Raw genomic sequence first — 25,912 nt, forward strand, 5'->3', positions numbered from 1 at the left:
ATCTATCAGACTAGTATTTCCCAAGCTTTTGCAAGCTGAAATCCCCTTTCAAGAAAATCAGTCACACCCACCATGTACTGTTAAAGGTCTACTCACCTTAATATGTACATCTTCCAATGCCTCCTGACTAGCCCTGGGTGCACTCTCTCCCTTGGGAAATCTTATCAGACAATGCAATGTGATAGTTGTGCCACTCTTCCTTATTTGTGTGAAACATGGTTGTATTTTCAGAGTTATCATATAGACTTGACTGTTTTCAAATCTTGGTACATGATCTAAGACTCAGATCCTGCAAATGACTCCACATGGGTAAGCCCCCCTTCTCTCTCTCTCTCTCTCTCTCTCTCTCTCTCTCTCTCTCTCTCTCTCTCTCTCTCTCACACACACACACACACACACACACACACACACACACACACACACACACACACCAGCAGGGTTCTATACAGGTGCAGTGTCCTCTCAGATGCAATAACTTGCAGCATCAGAGCCTGTTTGGTAACCACATAAAGGGTTGTGTATCTCTGCTAATCCCACTGAGATCCTTCTCTGGGAAGCTTTCATTGCAAAGATTATACTCTAAGTAGCTCTCCACCTAGGGTTGCCAATTTTGGTTGGACGTATTCCTGGAGATTTAATCACATGACATAATCTTTAATTAAAGATTAATCTTTAATTCCTGGAGGGCTGGCAACCCTATCTTCACCTAATGTATAAATGTTGGGCGGGGTAGTTGCCCACTAGCTAAACCCAATGCATTATTGTTCAAATCTTAGGTAAAGAGATGTAGAATGTCAAGTTTTATAAAGGGGGGAAGGAGGAAAAAGTCTCTATGTGAAGGATTTCTGCTACTAGAAAACACAACTGTTAATGTGGATTAACCTATTTTATTCCTACTAATGTATGAACAAAATTCTTGTTGTAATTCGATTTTTGGTTCGATACCATCAGCTTGTACACAGTGGTTCTCTTTTTAAAGATCTGTTCTGGACTTGTTTTAATCAATATTTGTGCTTCAACTGACTTCCTATCTTTACAATATTTTGCAATGGTCCTCCGCTCCACTCTAGCAATCAAATGCATTTTAATCAATTCTCCTCTGATTTTTATCCGTCGGATCATTTTGTTCTTAAACAAATGTGATATCCCAGCTAAATGTCTTTGATTTAAGCTTTTACATGGAAACATTACATGAGCTTTTAGTATCCTCAGCTTATCCAAATCAAGGAAGCAGAGCTTAGTACATCTTTTAAGGACTCTTATTCAATATTGGACCTGGGCAAATCTGCACCTATTGCACCTTCATATTTATACTCTGTACTCCCCTAGAAATATACATATACATACTTTATGTGCTCTTGATCAATTTCTGCAGTTCCCGCACAACTTTATTCCTGGGGAGAGAAAAGGAGAAAGAAGGCACCACATTGCTTAGTGTGCACTAAAAAGTTGCTCAGATGCCACAGTGAGAGATGCAGAATAAGAACCTGAATAGAAGTAAATGGTGATGTCTTGTCTGCCATTCACAAAAACACAGATCTCAGCTATTTTACGAGGAAATCCCCCTTTTCTGATGGTGATAACAGATAACTTCGCAAATTTCAACAAATAAACTATCCTTTCCATTGGTGGAGCGGGGAGCGTTTCACAGCATTGAGTGGGAGGAAGTACATTTCTACTCTGTGCTCCTGCTTTGTCTTCTGATACTGCCACTTCTGAATTCATAAGCAATGGGGTGAATAGGAATTTTGCCATTAACTTCAATGGAGCCAGGATTTCACCCATGCTTTCTTGACATCCTTTACTGTGGCTGCCCTGGCATGATAATAGACACTGCAGCCCAGGGGGGCTTTGCACATGTTGCAAAAATGAAGAAAATCAGCTTTTTCCAAAAATGGAAATACTCATTTAAAAGGTCACTAAAAACTGCTATATGTACCAGAGTACTAGGTCCAAATTTTCAAGTGTAGGCGTTTCAGTGTCACTTCAGTGAAAGTTGTGAGTGCTCAGAGCCTTTGAAGGTCAGGACACTTTTATTTAAGTGCCTAAAATTAAGCACCTAAGCTTGAGAAAATTGGCCTTAAAGACAGGAAATGAGAAGATTGAGGGGTTGGGTGGGTTAGAACCACACATGAGTTTGCAATGACGTCCTGTTGCCTGAGAATGCTTTGTACACTGCAGATAGGACCTATGCAGACGATTCAAAGAGCATAGATTTAGATTTAGACAATAAAAGTGTTTTCTCATTAAAAATGTGGGAGGAAGAATAAGTTATTGATGCCTGATATTAATGGAAAGTAAGTTTGTTCCTAAATGACAAAAGAATTCACGCTGGTAAGGATCATATCCTTCTAATGTTGACCAGGAAAATTACCACCTCAGCCTGTCTTCTCATGATTGCTGTTTTAGAGCTCAAACTCTGTGATCATTTGTGGCAAGTTACATTCCTATCCCTTATTCTCTGCCACCTCTTTATCAGGCACTACATCCCTTTCTTCATTTCCCTCCCCCCCCCCTCCGCCAACCAGACAGTTGTCCCATTGTGCTCCAACAAGCCTATATTGAAGAATAGCCATTTTGTAGGCGTTAGATGGGGGTTGGGGGGGAAATCACTCTTCACAGTTTCCCAAACTTATGTGGAGCGTAAGTCATTCATGAATAGGGCCTTTCGTGAGATATTTGAGCTTTTCTGCCTTAATGGTAAGAGTGTTTTCTGCAAACAACAGTACAATTGTTCTACATGATTTTTGCTCTTTAATCTTATTGTCATTAACTGAGCTTTCTTGTTAATATTTGCACCAGTAGAGAGAGATATATGTTTTGTACGCATGTCTTGAAATGTTATATTTGTGGGATCCTTTTTCCTCCCTTAACTTATTAATCTGGCTGTTGTGACCTGTTATTCCGAGTTTGGTTGAGTTTTGACTGTAGTTCACAAATGGAGACTCTGTTACATCTGTTGCATGGAGTTTGATTTTGCCCCATAATTTGTATGTTCTTAATGAATGAGCTGTTAACAAGCTATCTGTTATGCCATGTAGAGGATGCTGTACTTAGAGCTGATACTACAGTATGTTTTCTTAAAATGGTTTGAAACAGGCCATTTGAATAGCAGCCTTACTCCTGTGTCCTTTATATGGTATCTTTTTATTTTGTCATGTTATGGACCACAAAATAAAAATACAATAGAGAACTAAAAGTTAGTTTAAAATGGATAAATATTTCACCTTCTTATTGGGTCGGATCCTGAAATCTATTCTTCCCTCTTGTGCAGGCTGGCATACCAGTGAAGTCAATAAGAGTTTTTACTGAGTAAGGATGATTAATTGATGTAGTTGTAACCCTTCTGCCAAGTGGAGCCAACAGCAACAAGGGCCGGGTTCCGTATTAAATTTCTAAAATGTAACTATAGGCACCTAACCCATAAACTGAAATCCTAATTTGACTCAAAATTTGCATTCTATGCAAAAATAAAGTACCATACAATGGTCAAATATCCTCCATTACCATAAAATGGGGGGAGAGGGGTTGCAAGCCTATTTTCCAGTTTTATTATATGGATAACATACCAAGATGTATATTTCTAGCTGACTGGTAATTCAATTCTGTTTGAGGAGAACAGGGAGTTGATAAGGTACCTCTTTCCTCCCATCCCGTGTGTTGTTTTTTTAATGAAAACCTTGTGTGGCATAGCTCATATAACCATAAATGACAACAGATGTGAGAGTGAACAGTTCTACAAACACCTTCAGCACCTCCATTCAGTAACTTAAGGTGGAGGTATCTGGTATTGTCAGCCCTTTAAGGACAATTTCTAAAGACTGAAGTTTATTAAATTTAAATAAAAATAACAGGAGACATCCATAGTGGGGAAGCCATCTTTTCATAGATGTAAAGATTTGAGTACATGTAAATTAGATCTGAAGTGAAGTGGGCTACTCTGAAGTGGGCTACTCTGTGGGCTGTTTTGCTAGTCAGGGAGGTGTTGACATCACACACATCTCACAACAGTTGCAAATAATCAATGTCCCAGTTTTTTTTCTCAGCATAAGATGCTAAGATTTATGTGAGCCTAGAGAATGAGCTACCTCTCACTGCTTAGAGATGGTCCCTAGAACGTAGTTAAGGTGCATTGAAAGGGTAGTATAGGGAAGCTTGTCTGGACACTCCTCCTGCCATGCCTGGCCTGTGACTAAATAAAGAACTTCGAGCTCCCAGACTGTCAACCTAGCACCTTCCATGGGTATTAAAGTTCACTCCAGAAAACCAGATGTCACGTGCACCTTGAGCATCTATGCATGTTGTTACATTGACTACAGAGGAATTGAGCCTGCTTTTTCAGTGATGAATTTGGCCCCACGAATCCAGGCTAGGATTTTCAAAGGCGCCTATGGGAGTTACATACCCAAATGCCATTGAATTTCAGTGAGATTTGGCTCTTTTAAAAAGCTAACCCTGAAGGTTAGTTTGCATGCTAGCCATTCTTTCATTTTTGCCTTCACTTATGTTTATATGTTTTACCATTTACTTTTTTCCCAACAGTTTATTGTTGTGCATCATTCCCTTCACACACCAAGCACGTCTGACAGAACTTGCCTCATCCTATGACCTTCATACCTCTGACGCCTCCCGTTGCCTCTGCTACCCTGACTCTTCCGTTGCCTTTCTTCCTTCCCTGCTAGAAGAGCTCCTTTTATCTGACTGAAACCTTGGCTTCCTTTCTTTTTGAACTTGCACACCTTCATTTAATTAATATTGATTATGTTTGGCTTTGTTTCACACTCATTTGTTAAGTGTATTCTCCAGAACTGAAGCCTGTGTTATACAGATACGTATCACCATCAAAAAGATTCCCAATTCATATGTCTGTTTCATTACAAATTATTCTTGTTGCTTTGGGTCAATATTTAATTTGATTCAGTGTTTCACATTTTTTTTCCTTACATGCAATCTGTTTTACAAATTTATTGAAAAGGTTCTAGTACAATTGCTCATTTTTCTATAAGGCTAGGCCTTTTGCAGTCTGCATTTTCCCAAGCATTTTATGTTTTCCCTTATTGCAGCTATTTTGTGCCATCTGGATAGACCTGAAAGTGAGCATAGCCTACAGTCCAAGATTCCTTTCATATCTTGGCCACTGATCAAGTTACTGAGTTAAAAATAGAAACCTTAAAGGTCTGTCGAACCTATAATGGGCCTAAACAGAAAACTGAGGATAAGTACCAAGTACATTAATTCATAGCCTTTACTTTTACTTTTCAAACTAATGCTTACTTTGATTAATTTCTTCTTGATTCTACAAACACACTATGGAAACTAAAATATTTGTCATATTTCTGTAACAAGATTCAAAACATTGTTTGCTCGAGATAAATCTGATTCTGCAGGTCTTCATTTTTCATTTACAAAAGGAATATGCAGATGATTATAGTTAAAATATGAACTGTTGGTAGGATCACACCCACCTAAAACTCTTTGCACTGAGGACACTTGTTCATGCAAACGGCTCCCCAGCACATTTTTTTACTCATTCTGGATCATAACCATGGGTTTTATGAGCTGAAACAGCGTACACACCCAAAACCCTATTCTGCCTTCATGGGCAACAGGTATTTAAGATGTTTGTTATTTAAATGAGTGTGATGGAGAATGTGACTCTTAGGGTACGTCTATACTACCCGCCCGGGTCGGCGGGTAGCGTTCGACTTCTCGGAGTTCGATATATCACGTCTCATCTAGACGCGATATATCGAACTCCGAACGCGTTCCCGTCGACTCCGGAACTCCACCACCGCGAACGGCGGTGGCGGAGTCGACGGGGGAGCCGCGGACTTCGATCCCGCTGCATCTGGACGGGTAAGTAGTTCGAACTAAGGTAGTTCGAGTTCAGCTACGCTATTCGCGTAGCTGAACTTGCGTACCTTAGTTCGAACCCCCCCGCCAGTGTAGACCAGGCCTTACTTACATCACACAAAATTCTTATTCTAACCTGAGCAAAATCATATGCCTTTTGGATCCTTTCCAGGTATGCAAAAAGAGGAGAAAGAAAGCAGAGTATTCCTACAAAGAGGGTGGAATATGATGAGAAAGAGTTTTGACAGGTCTTAAGGATAAAGTGGCTATTATGTGTTCAGTTACACCTGTTTTAAGAACCCACTCAAGGAATCAACACATACTGCAGAGTCTTCTTTTTAAAAAAATAGAGCAAAATTTTACTCAGTATATTGTAAGGTACTTTGGGGAAGTCTCTTAAGAAAAGAGGCTTTTGTGCAGGTTTCATTGTAATTCTCCATTCTTTAAAACTTTGTAAATGTTCACAAAATGTTGGGCTAATCAGTCTCCATTACTGCAGTTTTACACTGCATGTAACTACATTAAAATCCCTGGAGTTCCACTGGTATAAAACCAGAGTAATGCAGTCGTGAGTTGCGCCTGGTATGTTTTAAGTAGGATTGGTCAAAAACATTTTTGTTCAATGGAAAATTAGGTTTTAAACTAAAGAAAATTTTTCCTGGAAAGTGTCTGCATTCTTCAAAAAAAAATCAGGGGTTTTTTGGGTTGGAAAATTGGAACCCTGAAAAACGAAAATCTCCAATGGAAGACTTCTGGTTTTTTGACTAAAAGCTTTTCTGTTTCCAGCCAAACTTCCAAAAACCAAAAAGTTTTCAACAGTAAAAAAAGTTTTGGCTAAAAACAAGAATTTAGCCCAGTGTCTTTGAAACATATGACAGCTACTTTGGCCTTTATCTTGAACCATTGACGTTAATGGGACCTTGCCAATTGACTTCACTGGGAGCAGGAGCAGGCCCTTTATTCACTAGGGTAGTGTCTCAAGTTAGCATTGGTGGAAGTGTACATTGGTTGGTTTTACTGCCCATATTATTCCATGAGGGCAGTAGAAACATAATGAGAATTACATGGGAAAGCTAATACCAAATTGACTATAAGGACTATTGAATTCCAACAAAGTGTGTTTGTCAACTCATACTAAGCTGAAAAATGAATGGGAAATGGTGTGGATTTAATTTGCTCAGCATTTTGTTTCTCCACCAAATAGGATTGGCCAGATATTTTCCTTCAGCACCAGATAATTTGGGATGGTAAAAAGAACTGTGTTTGAAAATGTAATGACTCATTTGACGGAAGGAGGGGAGAAATATGTGGATAGTTTATAAATCACAAGATAACTCAATGATTTGAATTCCAATACATATGAGAAGTCAGTGCCAAAATGACCATAGGGAGATGCTTAAATCATGATGGATCCAGTTTTGAGACATGCCAAGTGCCAGTCAACTTGTATTGCATACAGTAGAGTTGTAGGCATTCATTAACTACTCCAGATTAGGCTTTGGTGAACCACCATAGGAATTGTCCAGTGTTACTGTAACCACCAGAGGGAGCTCATGTTGTCCCAGATTGTTACCAAGGCTCTCATAATGTTTTTTTGTGTTGGAATGTGTGTTACCTACAGGGCCACCCAGAGGATTCAGGGGGTCTGGGGTCTTCGGCCCCCGCCGCCGAATTGCCGCCGAAGACCCGGAGCGGAAGAAGCTCCGGGAGCCCGGGCCCCGCGAGAGTTTTCCGGGGCCCCTGGAGGAAGAGAAGGACCCCACTCCAGGGGCCCCGAAAAACTCTCATGGGGGCCCCTGCGGGGCCCGGGGCCTGAGGCAAATTGCCCCACTTGCCCCCCACTCTGGGCAGCCCTGGTTACCTATATGTGTTACTATACATATGATAGCTAATCAAATTCTGCAGTGCCCTGTACTGTAAGTATCAGAGAGGGTGCAGGGGCTTCCCTGAGATCTGCAAGCACAACTGCACAGGAACAGGACAGATTTTCAGCCTAGTGTTCAAGAGAGTTGTGATACATGATGATGTGCTGTGGTGGAAAGATTTTTATCAGCATGAGTTTTACAGAACTTTTCAATTGTCTTTAGAGATTATTTTAGTATCCTTCCACTTGTAAAAGCTGGTGTCTTTGTTACCAGAGAGGGTAATTAACCACTGGAACAGTTACCAAGGGTTGTGGTGGATTCTCCATCATTGTCAATTTTTAGTTTTTAAATTAAATTGGTTGTTTTTTTCTAAAAGATAGATTCTAGTTCAAAGAGGAATTAATTCAGGGAAATTCTATGGCCTGTGTTATGCAGGAGGTCAGATAGGATGATCACAGTGACCCCATCTGGCTTTATATTCTGTGAATCTGTGAACCATCAGTCCATTTGCTCAAGGATCAAAGGAAGAGAAAAAAGTAACAGGTTTTATAAACCACTAAAATATATTTTATACATAATGTCATAGTTTTAAGGTCCATTCTCGTAGACCTTTCTAAAGATTGAAATGATAGCTGTGTTTCCCTTTGAGAAGCTAGAAATTATGCCTTTTCAGTGGTAGGGCTACAAGATACCAATCCTTACATTCATTATATTGTTATGTGTAGAAAATCTATCTCCAGTCCAGAACTGAATCTTACTCATCCTGGGCCTCAAGCAGGTGTAATTTGGGGAGAAAATTCCAGTTTCGTATTTGCAAGAAGAAGGAGGAAACCTCTCTCTGGTAGATTGATACTTGATTTTATTTATTTTGTCAACTGTTTGAAGCTGGTCATGGGTTTGGAAAGTTAGAATAAGTACCAGAGGAGCTGGATTACTGGGTATGTGATCCAGTCCTAATTTGTGATAAATTGCACAGGCATATGATATATTTATTTACGTAACATATGCCCATGCCATTTATCAAATGCCTATCGGCGGTGAGAATGTAAAATGAAATCTGTGGGCCTGATTCTGATGTGCCCATTAATTACATTGACACCTGCTCTTCATAGATTCCAAGGTCAGAAGGAACCATTGTAATCATTTAGCCTGACCTCCTGTATTAACACAGGCCATAGAACTTCCCCACAATAATTCCTAGAGCAGATCTTTTAGAAAAACTGGCAGTCTTGATTTAAAAATGACCAGTGATGGAGAATCCACCATGACCTTTGGTAAATTGTTCCAGTGGTTAATTTACCCTCACTGTCAAAAATTTACACCTTTTTTCCAGTCTGAATTTGTCTAGCTTCAGCTTCCAGCCATTGAATCCTGGTATGCCTTTCTCTGCTAGATTGAAGAGCTATTAAGGACCTTTTACACTGTCAGAGCGGTATAAAAGGGCCGTAGTGTAAATGAGAATCAGTCCCTCTGTGTGTGTATAAGAAAGTAGTGCTCTCTTTCTAACGTGGCTTCAGATCACTTCCATGATTCTCAACATATATTTAGTACATGCAATAGGTACCATTTAAGTTTCCATACTAAAATACATGTTATTTTAAAAGATAGAACATAACTTATTCCATGTTGTTATTACTGTTTTCTAAGCTTATTACAAAGCTGTGAACTCCCTGCTCCAGGTCAGAGAGCCAAACCTACTGCCACAGTTTACACACTTCTTATGCAAATGTCTCATGTAGCAAAGCAAGAACACCTGTGTGGCTAGATAAATACACCATTGAAAATTACAACTAGTGACATAATTTGGTATTGGAGAAACACTATACAAGAAAATATGCACAATACCCTTCCTATTCCAGTAACCCCTCTAAAAACTGGGGTTAGTGTACACATCCCCCACTAACTGTTTGGAAGATATTGTCCTCTGTCTGTATATCCACAACCCAGGAAGAGATTGCTTTACCACTTGCTTTCAATATACTCTGCTGATATAATAAGGGGAATGATCCTGCAATGTCAGTGGGTGTTGAAAGTGCTTAGCATCAGGCTCATAACAATACTTAAGTCCATACAGAACTTTACGTCTCCAAAGTATGTACAAACACTAATGAATCCCCTATAGCACTCTGATGCACCTTGAATGTAAAAGATGACATAGCAACCTATCCTGTTCTAAATTCTCTAATCCAGTCAGTAGTTCCTAAAATTTAATCACAAATCCTTTCACTTTCCCACAGTTTAAGAAAATTCTGCAGAGAATGAAGCAGGCTTAGGAAAATATAGCCACCCTTCCTAATGGCGCCTGTATATTTCATTATTTGTACATCTGTTCCACTACTATGGCATTAAAGATAATAGATATGACTCTGGAGGATCTGGGTCAAAATCAGCCCTGGCATAAGAGGGAACAATTCCATTGTACTCTATGAAATTTTGCATTCTTTTGCCAAAGCTGAATTTGACTCTTTGACTCTGGCTGTGTGATTAATTTATGAAGTGTGGAACAAACCTACATTTCATACTTTCCAGAGTAACTGGAAGCAGGAAGTACCAGGACTCTTTCATGGAACTCTGTTCTTGTGAGATTTTCAGCCCAGTCCCACACACACAAGGACAATGCGGCTAAAGTTGTATGAGTGCTTATCCTATGAACTGAACTCTATACTTTTAAGGCTTGCCCCTCCCTTCTCAAAATAAGGAAAATGTACCCTTACCTGCCTCCTTAGCAAACCCTTACTGATTGGAAAGCACTGAAAACATGCTCAATTGCCATTTGAATTTGGAGGTTCTCCTACACACCCAAATATAAATACTCTTGTACTCTATCACTAGCAGAGCTGCACTGAGCACCTCTCCCATGTTATTTTTGTATGTGTGTATTCTTTTGGAATCTCAAGCTGGATCTTAATTTCAGGGCCTCCTATATCTATAATGGGCCGAACCAAAATCTCGAAGGTTGATGTTTGAAATACAAATCTGAAATGTATAGCTCAGGCCCATCATGATTTAAAAGGGATCTTGGGAGTGAAGGCTCCCAGTAGTGAGTGGTTGGGAGTTCTCTGATTCTCTGCCTCAGGTAGCTCATAATGCCCGTAGCCTAGCGCTTGCCCCTGCTCAGATGCTCACTCCTTATCCTATGTGATAGGACAGACAGCTTCTCTATCTGTAAATACTGGCTAAAATGCTCTTTCTGTTTTCTTCCTTATTTTTCATTCTAAAAACTAGAGAATTCTGCCTATGTACATTCATTTCTGGGTTTAGAGTATTGGGGAGCAAGGGATTGAGGTCAGAGGCAGTGTCTGTTGTGTCAGCTCCTTTTGGGAATGCAGTAATTGGTTCTTGGCTTGTATTAAGGACATACTTCCCAACCTACTGTACCATAAGCTAAAGGTGGGACATAGTGGAGGACAAAACGTAAAATGAGGGGTGGATGGACACAACATAACAGGATGATCATGAGGCGCAGGAGAGCTATGGCTGGCACAGTCATTTTCCCTTTCATGGTTGCCAGAATAGCTCGTTAAGAATAGAACTGGTAGAAAAATGATGTGTATGAAAACTAAGCAATTCAAAATTTGGAAAAAAAAATAATTCCACAGGTTTCTAAAAACAATCATTTTTATTTGAAATATTTGATTGAAAAAGTTTGGTTTGAAAATGTTTAGGTTTTGAGATGTTTTCCTTCTTTCCTTCTTTTTATTCCTTTTTCCCTGTCTTCTATTTTGCCACCAAAAAAGGATAAATAAACAAAAGGGAGAAAAGGGGAAAAATCATTTTGGGATTATAAAAAAATGGAAAATTTTGAGAAAAAAATATTTTTGTCTTATAAAGGCTTTTTTACCCCAAAAAAGATTTTGTTGAGGGGAAAAAAATATTCAACCAACTCTACTTATGAGATATGTGTGTCACAATCAGGACCTGAGTGTAGCAAATGTAACAGGTAGTCATCTATTGACATAACTTTAAATCCAAAACCAATATTTTCTTTATTTGAGTTTAGTTTGTGTATGCTGGATGAAATAAAGAGTATGGCCCGTTTGAGAGAGAGAGAATTCTGGGAGTTTTACTGAATATAAAAGCTAGTAGAAATGCTCCAGGAACACAGATGCTCTCTGCACCAACATGGTTTAATGAAGCCTCTGAAAAGGCCAGCCTGTGTCACTTCAAGGCCTTATTGAAGGTAGGAACTTGGAAGCTTTGGGACAAAATGCAAGAATGTATTGATTATTTTGAGCGAGGTATGTTAGGCTTATATTTAAACCCCTTGGTTTTGGTTCACTAACAGTCCTACAGCCACGTAAATCAACCATCTGGAGCCATACAGTTCCCTTTTGACAGGGTACTGGTAAAACCTGTCCCACTTCCCTTTCAAAAGAGAAAAGCTGCAAGTGTCTTTTCGGAGAAAAACTTAATCCATTGAAAACTATTCAAGATGAGAGTCTGTGAAAAACTAGAGCAATCTGCTGATTAAGCATTGGCCATGTGCATAAAAGAAGCTTGGGGGTAGCTTTCATTTAAGTACCCAAGTTTTCCGGATGAAAACATTTGGTTAAAAAGAATGCATATGCTGTAATTTGCTTGTTTGCTCCACTCCCTTGTGGACATGCCCAGCTTCTTCTGTACCTGGCAACTTTCCTGTGCTGTGTACACCAAAGCTAAAAAATGTGATTCAGATAGTCTTCAAATGAAATCACCAATCACATTCACTTTCCCACACTCTCAAAATACTCTCCAGAAAAAGAAATAAAGTAACTTCTCTTCGCTTTCATTGTGCATGAAATAAAAATCTGTTTGTAATACACAGCTTTGACATATGATGTCAATAGCATACAGTACACGTGCCTATGATGTGTTTTCCTTCTGAGTGAATTTAGTATCTGTAGAAAAGTTACCATATTGATTGCACTGGACACTAAAGCCCTCACTCTAAGTACAGCACAGACACTGATAACTAATTACTATCCCACCAGCATGACTAAATTTTCTGAAGAGGTCACTCTTATTCAGTGCATGGCCTCTGCTGAAACTGTAAGCAAGACTTCCAGTCATGAAGGTGAGTTTTATCAGGATCAGTGGATCTCCATGTTCTCCCTAGAGCTCGTAGAGAATTTTCCAACCAAATGGAAAGAAAATAGCTTTTTGTCAGGAAAAAAAAGGTTTGTAAGTAAAACAGAAGCAAAAAATGGCATTTGAAAAGAGAAGGGGAAAGGGAGAAATAGGAGTGTTGGGAGAGAAAGGGATGGGGGAAAAACACTGAAAATGAAATTTTTGTTTAAAAAAACACAAAACCAAATGAGTTGGGGTTTTGGTATTTTCCCCTTTTCTCTCCCTATTTTGTTCCTCTGTCCTTGCCCTCCTTTGTCAAACATTTTTCACCAAAATCTTTTTGAAATTCCCCAGGGGCTGGGATGGGGGAAATGATTTTTCTCAGCCATCCCTAACCTGATCGAAGACCACTAGCTCAGTTGCAAGGCTTCATGTCACTAAACCATTTCCTTGAGCCAGCCTGTCTTTTATGGGGAAACGTGTACACAAAAACCTCAAACTCCAGATATAGCCTTGACCCAGCAAAGCATTCATGAACGCTAAATCGGGTGCCACGCTGTGTAGCACATATGTGATTATTATTTATTATTTGACTTACAGTAGAACCTAGGAGCCCAAGTCATGGACCAGACTCCACTGTGCTAGGTGCTGTACAAACACAACACAAAGACAGACCCTGCCCCAAAGAGCCAGCTGTCTAAGTATATGAGTACTGCAAGATCAGATCCTTACAGTGTATACTGTGCATTAAGATCTAGAAGGATCACACACATGCTCAATAAAAAGAATTGCCTTCCCCATATTTAAAATATCCTTATAATAGCCAAAAATAAACCACTAGCCAAACTGCACCTGAACGTCGGTGGTGCTTTGTTCTTTGAACAGGAAAACAAGCAGGGCTGTACTATGACTCAGAAGGTCCAAGAGGAAAAGAAGGTCAAGTCACATAAATCAAAAGAGACCAGAGTAGAGCTCAGAGTCTTTAGGCCATGGAGATGTCTGAAAGAATGCGTAAAATAGAGCTATATTTGGAAGTTAGCTGTTGAAACTCTTCTATGAGCGTACTTGTTATTGGTGGTTTTAGCTGAGCTTTATGTTTCTGGCCAATAAAGTGAAGTTCTTTTGGGTCACCTAACTAATTAGACATGGGGGTTCTATGTGAAACGTTTAATTTTCTGGATGTTCTAACTGTTGACTTTGGATGGTTATAGATACTATTCTATATATGTATAGAAATAAAGAAGCAAGGGGAAACAATGAATGAGCTGACTGTGGAGCTAGAGAATGATGTCACAATTTATAATGGGCTATGTCTGTATGAGATAAATAGAAAGTTTGACACAAAAAAATGGACAGAATGATAAAATTCCTTCCCGTTAGGCACAGCTCCAGTCTGGGTTTTACTTTCAACCATTAGCATAGGTGAAAAATATTAGTGATGGCTTACCATGGACTGATGGCAACTTCTGGACTCCCTGTGATTATAATTACCCATAAAATAATTCATATTGCTGACAGGGGGCTAAATACTAGTTGCCTTATTCATGCAGCAGTCCCATTTGCCGCAAGGGTACTATTTATATGGGTATGGCGAACAGGATTTGACCACATAAATACAAAACTGATGTCCAAAACCTGTCCTCAGTTGAGTGCAATTCCCACTGACTTCTATAAGAGTTAAGCATAAGTGAGTCCGTTTCTTACAGTTAGATCAGTGCAAATCAGTAGTAACTCTGTTTTTAAGTGAATGGAGTTACACCATTGTAATAGTGAGGTGAATCAGGCCCATGAGAAGAGAATTTGCCTCCGTTTTTTTCAACTGTACAAAATATTTGTCTCCTCTTGCTGACTTTGCTGGCAGCTAGTCCATTGGGAAGGAAGGCATAAGTACAGCACAAATGTGTTTTATGTTCTTTCGCTGGATTATCCTGGAAGTATGAATCTGTCATAGGGATTTTATGGAATTCTTAACCATGGAAAACATCAGTAAGAAAAAGGATGAATTGAATAAACCAGAATGCACAGGGGAACTCATGGTGAAGTTTAAAAGAAAAAGGTTTAGAAAATGGGCTCTTTTCTGTGGTTTTTAAAATCACCTAATAAAATGTCGGTTTGTAGCAGAGGTGCATTAATCGTTTTTACTTTTAACCACGATACTGCATGTGTTATTCATGCAATTTTATACATGCTTAAGTCTTTGTTCTCCAAGATAGCTGCTGAAAATCACCTTCACAGTCCATTTGTTCAGATCCTGAAGCATGCTTGGATTGCAGCAGACCACCCTTGTAAAGGATGCAGTTTGCCAAAAACTACCACTCAAGACTAACAGTTACCAGCAAAATGTGGCTAGCAGCATATTTCTCAACCAACCCTTATTATATAGGGCAGTTTCTGGTTTTAGATCTAGTTTTCCTTCTGTCTCACTGAGACTTGCTGGAATCCCCTTTATCAATCACTGCATACTACTAGAACTACTTGGGATGATTTATAAAGTGGAAGTCTGAAGAAATCTGCTAAATATTCTTGACTGTATTCCCATGTTATCCTGATCTGTGTTGTCTCCTTCCTTTTCATTATAGCTTAAACCCCAGCCTACGTAGGGCCAGGTAAGGCAGGCGGGGTACCCAGTGTGAGTAGCTACTCCATGTACCTCTCAGCCCCAGGGCATCTCCTACCTGTTACTGTCCACAGAGCAGGAGAGGAGGGGTGGGGTCTCTGAGTACAGAGAGATCCCTCAAGTCAGAGCTACTCTGCACTGAGGGTGAAGTCAAGGAACTGTATCTCGATGCAATAAAAGTCAAGGAACCAGCAAAGGGACTCAGGGTCATAGGTATGGGTAGTGAGTGAAAGGGAAAAAATGGCACTTTAGATCAGCTGAACTGTGGAAAGGTGGGAGATCAGAGAGAAAGAGGCTACAGTAGTTGAGGTGAGAGAGGATCAAGGCAAGAGAAAGGGGTGATTTTGCTCATGTTGATTAATTCTCCATTTCCTGTTAAATCTGCCTTTTTTCTCTTTGATGGCTTGTGGTGAAAATAAGTATAAGAAATGGGAAGGAATAACTACTTTCAATTGGGACTTTTATTGTTTCCTCTAAGACTGCTCACAGACCTGGTAAATAAATTTTAGAGTACCATTTTATAGTGGAAATTTAGCCATATAATAATAATTTCCGCTAGGACTGTGGATTAATCGCAGTTAATTCACATGATGCATGTCCAATGAAGTGGGTATTCACCCATGAAAGCTCATGCTCCAAAACTTCTGTTAGTCTATAAGGTGCCACAGGACTCTTTGCTGCTTTTATTATGTAAGAATAACTTACAAATGTCAATTTGTTTTTGTTACGTAACTGCACTCAAAAACAAAACAATGTAAACCTTTAGAGCCTACAAGTCCACTCAGTCCTACTTCTTGCTTAGCCAGTTGCTAAGACAAACAAGTTTCTTTACATTTACGGGAGATAATGCTGTGCACTTCTTATTTACAATGTCACCTGAAAGTGAGAACAGGCATTCGCATGGCGCTTTTGTAGCTGGCGTTGCAAGATATTTACGTACCAGTTATGCTAAACATTCATATGCCCCTTCATGCTTTGGCCACCATTCCAGAGGACATGCTTCCATGCTGATGATGCGCATTAAAAAAATACATTAATTGAATTTGTGTCTGAACTCCTTGGGAGAGAATTGTATGTCTCTTTGTTTTACCCACATTCTGCTATATATTTCATGTTATAGCAGTCTTGGATGATGACCCAGAACATGTTGTTCATTTTAAGAACACTTTCACTGCAGATCTGACAAAACACAGAGAAGTACCAATGTGAGATTTCTAAAGATAGCTACATCACTTGACCCAGGTTTAAGAATCTGAAGTATCTTCCAAAATCTGAGAGGGATCGAGGTTTAGAGCATGCTTTCAGAAGTCTTAAAAGAGCAACACTCCGATGTGGAAACTACAAAACCCAAACAACCAAAAAAGAAAATCAGCCTTCTGCTGGTGGCATCTGACTCAGATAATGAAAATGAACTTACTTTGGGCTGCACTGCTTTGGATGGTTATAGAACAGAACCCGTCATTAGCATAGACACGTCCTCTGGAATGGCGGTTGAAGCATGAAGGGACATGTGAATCTTTAGTGCATCTGGCACATAAATATCTTGTGATGCTGGCTACAGCAGTGCCATGCGAACGCCTGTTCTCACTTTCAGGTGATACTGTAAATAAGAAGCAGGCAGCATTATCTCCTGAAAATGTAAACAAACTAGTTTGAGTGATTGGCTGAACAATTAAGACTGAGTGGACTTGTAGGCTCTAGAGTTTTACATTGTTTTATTTTTGAATGCAGTTATTTTTATACATAATTCTACTTTTTAAGTTCAACTTTCATGATAAAGAGATTGCAGTACAGTACTTGTATTAGGGGAATTGACAAATACTACTATTTTTGTTTTTCACAGTGCAAATATTTGTAATAAAAAATAATATAAAATGAGCACTGTACACTCTGTATTCTGCATAACTGAAATCAATATATTTGAAAATGTAGAAAACATACAAAATATTTTTAAAAATGGTATTCCATTATTGTTTAACAGTGTGATTGTGATTAATCACAATTTATTTTTTAATCATGTGATCACGATTAATTTTTTAAATCGCTTTACAGTCCTATTTTCCACATGTAATTGGATACACAGGGCTTGATTGTCCCCTGTGCATGAAAATCCAGAAAAAGAGATGGAAAACTTCTGAAGTTCCCAACACTTGATTCTCCATTGTACTGTATTTTGTGTAGGCAGCTTGGTCTGTGTGAAGTTGTTGTCGTTGCAGCTATGCTGTGAAAGCTGAGGTGTAACCTGCAAAGTGGGCATCGTTAGTGAAATAAATCTACACTGCACTGATTCTCCTGTTTGAGGACAGTTGGTCCAAGCGGCTGGCACAAATTAAAGCAGCCTTGAGACTACTGTAATCGCAAGCGCAAAGTGTGTACAAGGAGAGCATCCAGTGACTTAATACTCCGTGTCTGCCTTTCTGCTGCTGTCTCAGGTGAGACTTGTCCCTTTTCATGCTTTCCTGGCACAGAGATGGTGCATCTGTAGTAGGTTCACTTTTGTGCAGTATGGAGAGATTGTCCTTATAGAACCTATTTGCATAGGAAATGTGAATGTGTGTAGTGTCCAAAAACCATTGAGGATTTGTGCAGACAGGAGATGTAGGAAACGGGGGAAAGTGGCTAAATGATCTGAAGCAGATTATTGTTTATTAAGGTGAGCTCCTCCAATATTCAGCCAATAATGTTTGGACTGGGGAAGGGTCATTTTGTAGGCAAATGCTGAGTCTTGTACTACCATAGATTTGGAGGAATTTCACAGTAGCTTGTGCCATGGAAGTGAGATTTTTTTTCCCTAAGTGCCATTTTTCTCTGCCAATTTATTCTGCACATTAGTTAGGAACTGCTTGTGTCTATTTTACACAAAGCCAACTGACTTTCTTCATCTCGTGCTGCTCTCCAGATTCCCTGAATAGCAGTGACCAGATCTGTTCAGGGACTACTATATCTCCCGGGCTGCTGTAGACACAAGAGAATGGAGGGCTGGGAATTGGGTTATGGTTGGAGAGTCTTTCTCCCATTACCTGTGTATCTGCATTTGTGGCTATCTGACACACACCACCATTGAATTGGAACAGTGTAACTGATTCCATTACACCAGAACTGTAGCTGCAACCCAGGATTAAGCCCTGTGGACTTTACCTGCCTGTGCCACATCTGCGGCAAAGATAGCCCCCATTCCTCATCCCACGAAACCAACTGAGGCTTCAGCACTATAAACCCACTTGTTTCCTGGGACAGAGCTGTAATGGAAGGTTAAACTGTGTTATCCTGTTCAGCCACTAGGTGGCACAGTGTGAAAACTACTTTATTTAAACTAACCTCAGTCATACCAGGCAGATCATTAAAGGATTTTATGATGAACACGTTTGGTATGATAAGTAAGCTTTGTAGCCAGTCCATATCTGGCACAGAAGTACATGACATGATGTCAGGAGTAAACTAAGAAACAGAAAAAAAACAGGAGTACTTGTGGCACCTTAAAGACTAACAAATTTATTTTAGCATGAGCTTTCGTGAGCTAAAGCTCACTTCTTCGGATGCATAGACTCCTGTCTGTGTGTTCCATTCTATGCATCCGAAGAAGTGAGCTTTAGCTCACGAAAGCTCATGCTAAAATAAATTTGTTAGTCTTTAAGGTGCCACAAGTACTCCTGGTTTTTTTGCGGATACAGACTAACACGGCTGCTACTCTGAAACCTAAGAAACAGAAGGAAGATACCAACAAAGGTTGCAAACGGAAGGAACAAAGCAACAAAGGTTGGAGGGTCTCATCAACATGCCGCTCTTGAATGCCTCAGAGAACGTCACCTTTGACAAACCTTCACAATGGACGACTGGAAGTAGTATTTTGCAAGATTTCCAACTGCAAACAAATTCCACAAAGAAAACTGTGATATACAAGTATCTTCTTTAACGTATGCTTTGGGAAAACAAGAAGAGCAATATCTTTAAATCCTTTGACTTTACTGAATGCAGTCACAAAGATGACTATGAAAGGATTCTGGCTATGTTTGATGCATAATGTATACCTCAGAGAATTATGGTTTATGAAAGAGTATGTTTCCATCAGAGAATTCCAGAACCAGGAGAAAATGCTGAATGTTTTATGAGTTCTGCATATATTGTCTGAAAACTATGATTTTGGGAATGCAAAATATGAAAATATAAGACTGAGGCTTGATATTGGATTAACAAATAAAAACCTTTCACAACAGCTACAACTGAAGAGAGATTTAACCCTAGCCACAGCTATACAGAGAGTAAAGAAGTCTGAGCTGATGAGACAGCAAAACCTTGACACACTTGAAAAACCTGAAAGTAGCTTAGAAACTGTAAAGAGACACTTGAGTGTTAAAAGTCATTATCATAAAATCCCTGAGGCAAGCAGAAAGAAATTACAGGCTAACAGGGACAAATTCCAGCCTACATGCACAATGTGTGGAAAAAGTCATATCCCAAGAGATGATACATGTCCAACCAGAGGCATGGAGTATAATAAATGCGTGAAATATGGACAATTTTCAGCTGTTTGCCGCACCAAAGCAGTCAGGGATTCCACTCATACTATAGACCTTCAAGAGCCATAGTTTCTGGGATCTATTTCTTGTGACGAGATAGAGTCTGACTGGAGAATGAAACTGAATATTCATGGCAAGACTATTTACTTTAAAAACGACTCAGGAGCTGATGTCACAGTCATCTCAGAAGGGACTTACAATCACCTTCAATCCCTCCCAGAGCTGAAGTCACCTGACATAGCTCTGACTAGCCCTGGAGGTATTCTGAACTGCATGGGCCAGTTCACCACAGAATCAGCTTACAAAGAAAAAAGCTGTACATTCAGAGTGTATGTGATCAAATGGCCACAGACCAACAGCCTTCTCAGCCTCAATGAGGCAGCCATGATGGGCCTGATGAGAAATGTAGAAGAACTCAATGGTGAATATTTGGTAATATTGGATTTTTGAAAGGCAATCCAGAACAAATAATCTTAAGCGACAATGCTGAATCTTACAGGTACACACACCTTGCAGGATTACTATGCCAATACCTCATAAAGTGGAAACTGAGTTAAAGAGAATGGAGCAGATTGGCATAAGTGAGAAAATCTCTGAGCCACCAGCATGGTGTGCCCCAGTGGTAACAGTTATCAAGAAAAATGGAAAAATATGAATCTTTGTGGATCTTAAAAGACTTCAATGAAGCAGTTGAGAGAGAAAAATATTTTCTCCCCAGAGTGAAAGGCACTATTATATTATCCAAAGTGGATGCCTTGAGTGGATTCTGGCAAATTCCTTTAGCCAAAGACAGTGCTAAACTGACTAAATTTATCACATCTCTTTCAAAGATAACTTTTTGGGATTACCAATACACCTGAAATTTTCCAAAGAAAGATAGCAGAACTGTTAACAAGCACAAATGGAGTTTCAGAGTGGTAGCCGTGTTAGTCTATATCAGCAAAAAGAACGAGGAATACTTGTGGCACCTGAGAGACTAACAAATTTATTTGGGCATAAGTTTTCATGAAGATATATATATATATGAAAAGATGGGGGTTGCCATACCAACTCTAACCAGACAAATCAATTAAGGTGGGCTATTATCAGCAGGTGGAAAAAAAACTTTTGTCATGATAATCAGGATGGCTCATTTCAAACAGTTGACAAGAAGGTTTGAGTAACAGTAAGGAGGAAGAATTAGCATGGGGAAATAGTTTTTTTAGTTTGTGTAATGACCCATCCACTCCCAGTCTTTATTCAAGCCTAATTTAATGGTGTCCAGTTTGCAAATTAATTCCAGTTCTTCAGTTTCTCATTTAAGCCTGTTTATGAAGATTTTTTGTTGAAAAATTGCGACTTTTAGGTCTGTAATTGATTGTCCAGGGAGGTTGAAGTGTTCTCCAACTGGTTTTTGAATGTTATAATTCTTGACGTCTGATTTGTGTCCATTTATTCTTTTGTGTAGACACTGTCCGGTTTGGCCAATGTACATGGCAGAAGGGCATTGCTGGCACATGATGGCATATATTACATTGGTACATGTGCAGGTGAACGAGCCTCTGATACTGTGGCTGATGTGTTTAGGTCCTATGATAGTGTCCCTTGAATAGATATGTGGACAGAGTTGGCAATGGGCTTTCTAGCAAGGATAGGTTCCTGGGTTAGTGTTTTTGTTGTGTGGTGTGTGGTTGCTGGTGAGTATTTGCTTCAGGTTGGGGGGCTGTCTGTAAGCGAGGACTGGCTTGTCTCCCAAAGTCTATGAGAGTGAGGGATCGTCCTTCAGGATAGGTTGTAGATCCTTGATGATGCGCTGGAGAGGTTTTAGTTGAGGGCTGAAGGTGACAGCTAGTGGTGTTCTGTTACTTTCTTTGTTGGGCCTGTCCTGTAGTAGGTGAATTCTGGGTACTCTTCTGGCTCTGTCAATCTGTTCCTTCACTTCAGCAGGTGGGTATTGTAGTTTTAAGAATGCTTGCTAGAGATTTTGTAGGTGTTTGTCTCTGTCTGAGGGATTGGAGAAAATGTGGTTGTATCTTAGAGGTTGGCTGTAGACAATGGATCGTGTGATGTGGTCTGGATGAAGCTGGAGGCATGTAGGTAAGTATAGCGGTCAGTAGGTTTCTGGTATAGGGTGGTGTTTATGTGACCATCGCTTATTAGCACTGTAGTGTCCAGGAAGTGGATTTCTTGTGTGGACTGGTCCAGGCTGAGGTTGATGGTGGGATGGAAATTGTTGAAATCCTGGTGGAATTCCTCAAGGGCTTCTTTTCCATGGGTCCAGATGATGAAGATGCCATCAGTGTAGCGCAAGTAGAGTAGGGGCTTTAGGGGATGAGAGCTGAGGAAGTGTTGTTCTAAGTCAGCCATAAAAATGTTGGCATACTGTGGTAGTTTTCATGTGTGATCTTAGATGGAAGAAAACAACAAGACCGTCAATGAAGTCCTTGGCCTAATCAGACCTTCTGGACTGAAGCTAATGAAGGAAAAATGCATTTTCCACTTACCCCAAACTGAGTTTTTGAGAAAAACAATAAACAAAGATGGGAACGTAACCCTGAGAAGGTAAAAGCAATTTGAGAATTGAATGCACCAACTAATGTACCAGATAGAGACATATACTGAGGATGGTAAATTACCTTGGTCAATACCTACAAGGCAATTCTACAGTGACAAAACCACTGAATGAACTGTTAAATTCCAGCACTTCTCGATTACGAGGGCCAAATCAAGAAATTGCCTTCGAAAAGATAAAAGAAATGATCTCAACAGCTGCAGTTCTCAAGTACTATAATGTGAACAAATCCACCAGGGTCGGTGCGGATGCAAGCAGCTATGGCGTAAGTGGTGTGTTGTTGCAACAACATGGCTCTGAGTGGAAGCCAGTCGCATATTGTTCTTGCACACTCACGGTAGCAGAAAAACAGTATGCACAGATTGAAAAGGTGTGCCTGGTAAGAGTATGGGCCTGTGAGAACTTTTACAGATATCTCTGTGTACTGGATTAATTTTCACTGATAACAGACCATAAACTGATTGTAACCCTTATCAATGGAAAACTGGATGAAGCACCACTGAGATGCCAATGTCTATTGCTACGGTTAATTCCATTTAACCCAATTGTTAAATACGTTCCTGGGAAAAATCTGATAGAAGCAGACGTTCACATGGAGCCCAACATCACACTCAGTTACCTGTGAACTCTAAGATGACATAAAGGTCTTCATGGCTGATACGGATGCATGCGAAGCATTGTCAGAAAAGACACCAAACCACCTTCAAAAAGCAACCTCACAGACACTCAACTTCAGGAAGTTCTAAGTTACATTGGGGTGGCTGGCCCAAGTATCTAAAGGGTATGTCTACACTACGAAATTCGATCGATTTAATAGAAGTCAATTTTTTAGAAATCAATTTCATACAGTCGATTGTGTGTGTCCCCATTAAGTCGGCGGTGTGTGTCCATAGTACTGATGCTAGCGTCGACTTTTGGAGCATTGCACTGTGGTAGCTATCCCACAGTTCCCGCAGTCTCCGCCGCCCATTGGAATTCTGGGTTGAGCTCCCAATGCCTGATGGGGCAAAAACATTGTTGCGGGTGGTTCTGGGTACATGTCATCAGCCCCCCCTTCCTCCATCCGTGAAAGCAACAGCAAAAAATAGTTTCTCGCCTTTTTTGCTGGGTTACCCGTGCAGGCGACATACCATGGCAAGCATGGAGCCCACTCAGCTCACTGTCACCATATGTCTCCTGGGTGCTGCTGTCAGACACAGTATTGCAGTGCTACACAGCAGTATCCCCTTGTCTTGCCTTGTGGACAGCAGATGGGGCTAGCCGTCGTCGTCATCCCGTGGGTTCTCCTGGTCGACCTTGGTTAGGTTGGTCGGGGGCACCTGTACTAAAATGGGAATGACTCCAGGTCATTCTCTTCTTTAAGTTTTGTCTAATGGAGATTCAGTCCTGCCTGGAATATCATGCCAGCTGGAGGCTTCTGCCTCAGGCTGCTCTACCAGTCGGCAGCACCGTGCAGTTGCACCTACCCCAGCTTATCCCTTGCTCCCATAGCTCATGAAGCCTGGACAGTAGTAAGGAGCAGTTCAACTATAGGCCGAGCAAGTGCATAATGGTGGTAGAATGTGCCTTTGGCCGTTTAAAAGCTCGCTAGTGCAGTTTACTGACTCGGTTAGACCTCAGCGAAACCAATATTCCCATCATTATTACTGCTTGCTGTGTGCTCCACAATATCTGTGAGAGTAAGGGGGAGATGTTTATGGCGGGGTGGGAGGTTGAGACAAATCGCCTGGCCGCTGATTACGCGCAGCCAGACACCAGGGCGGTTAGAAGAGCACAGCAGCGAATGCTGTGCATCAGAGAAGCTTTGAAAACCAGTTTCATAACTGGCCGGGCTACGGTGTGAAAGTTCTGTTTGTTTCACCTTGATGAAAACCCGCCCCCTTGGTTTACTGTACTTCCCTGTAAGCCAACCGTCCTCCCCTCCCCCCTTTGATCTCCGCTTGCAGAGGCAATAAAGTCATTGTTGTTTCAAATTCATGCATTCTTTATTAATTCGTCACACAAATGGGGGGATAACTGCCAAGATAGAACAGGAGGGGTGGGGGAGGAGGGAAGCACAGGGGTGGGGTAGTTGTAGGGGCACCCCCTAGAATGGCATGCAGCTCATCATAGAAGCGGCATGTCTGGGGCTCTGACCTGGAGCAGCCGTTTGCCTCTCTGGTTCTTGGTAGGCTTCACGCAGCACTGCTGCGGGTCCCTGTTATAACCTCTGTCCTTCATGCCCTTGGAGATTCTTTCAAATATTCCGGCATTTCGTCTTTTGGAACGGAGTTCAGATAGCACGGATTCATCTCCCCATACAGCGATCAGGTGCAGTACCTCCCGTTTGGTCCATACTGGAGCTCTTTTGCGATTCTGGGATTTCATGGTCACCTCTGCTGATGAACTCTGCATGGCCTCCTGTGCTGATCAGCTCGCTACACTGGCCAAACAGGAAATGAAATTCAAAAGTTTGCGGGGCTTTTCCTGTCTACCTGGCCAGTGCATCTGAGTTGAGAGTGCTGTCCAGAGTGGTCACCATGGGGCACTCTGGGATAGCTCCCGGAGGCCAATACCATCGAATTGCGTCCACACTACCCCATATTCGAACCAGGAGGGTCAATTTCAGCACTAATCCCGTCGGGGAAGAGTACAGAAATCGATTTTAAGAGCCCTTTAAGTCGACAAAAATGGCTTCGTTGGGTGGACGGGTGCAGGGTTAAATCAATCTAACGCTGCTAAATTCGACCTAAACTCGTAGCGAAGACCAGGGCTAAGAAAGTGACAAGAGACTACTTTGCAGTATGTGGACAATTGAGCAAGTCAAATGGACTCATGATTAAAAGCAATTACCTTGTAATTCCAAATGAAATGAGAGGAGAAATCTTAAACCTCATCCTTGAAGAATATCAAGGATTAACTAGATATCGTAAATGGCCCAACCAGTCAATGTGGTGGCTGGGCATCAGCAAGGACATAAAGAATAAGCATCTGCATGTGAACATTGAAGAACGAATGGACCAACACAACACAAAGAACCTTTAATAAAAATGCCTCTGCCAGACAGATGTTGGAAGAGCTTGCTGCAGTTTTATGCGAATTCAGTGGGCATCATTACCGGGTCATCGGGGACTATTTTCCCATATATATATATATATATATATAGAATATATAGATATATATAGAATATATATATATATAGAAATAATGTACTTGAAAGGCAGCTTTCCTCATTTTTGGTATTCCAGAACAACCAGTGACAGACAATGGATCCCAATTCACTGCAGCAGAATTTAAGTTCTTCTGAAGAAAATATGATTTTGATCATATTACTAGCAGCCCACATTACCCGCAGACAAATGGAGAGTCTGAGAGAGTTGTACAGACAGCCAAGAAAATCCTATAGCATGAAGATCCATTCCTTGCTCTTCTAAGCTACAGATCAGTACCAGTAGCAGTTACTGCATATAGTCCAGTACAACTG

General features: G+C 40.5%; 1 protein-coding gene across 8 annotated transcripts in view; it reads left to right on the forward strand.

Annotated features, from left to right (window-relative positions):
* Nucleotides 1-25,912, forward strand: part of COBL (cordon-bleu WH2 repeat protein) — a 268,039-nt gene that overhangs the window by 196,590 nt on the left and 45,537 nt on the right. The gene's annotated exons all lie outside the window — the stretch shown is intronic.

The sequence above is a fragment of the Mauremys mutica genome, chromosome 2 (genome assembly GCF_020497125.1).
Source record: "Mauremys mutica isolate MM-2020 ecotype Southern chromosome 2, ASM2049712v1, whole genome shotgun sequence".
Lineage (NCBI taxonomy): Eukaryota > Metazoa > Chordata > Testudines > Geoemydidae > Mauremys > Mauremys mutica.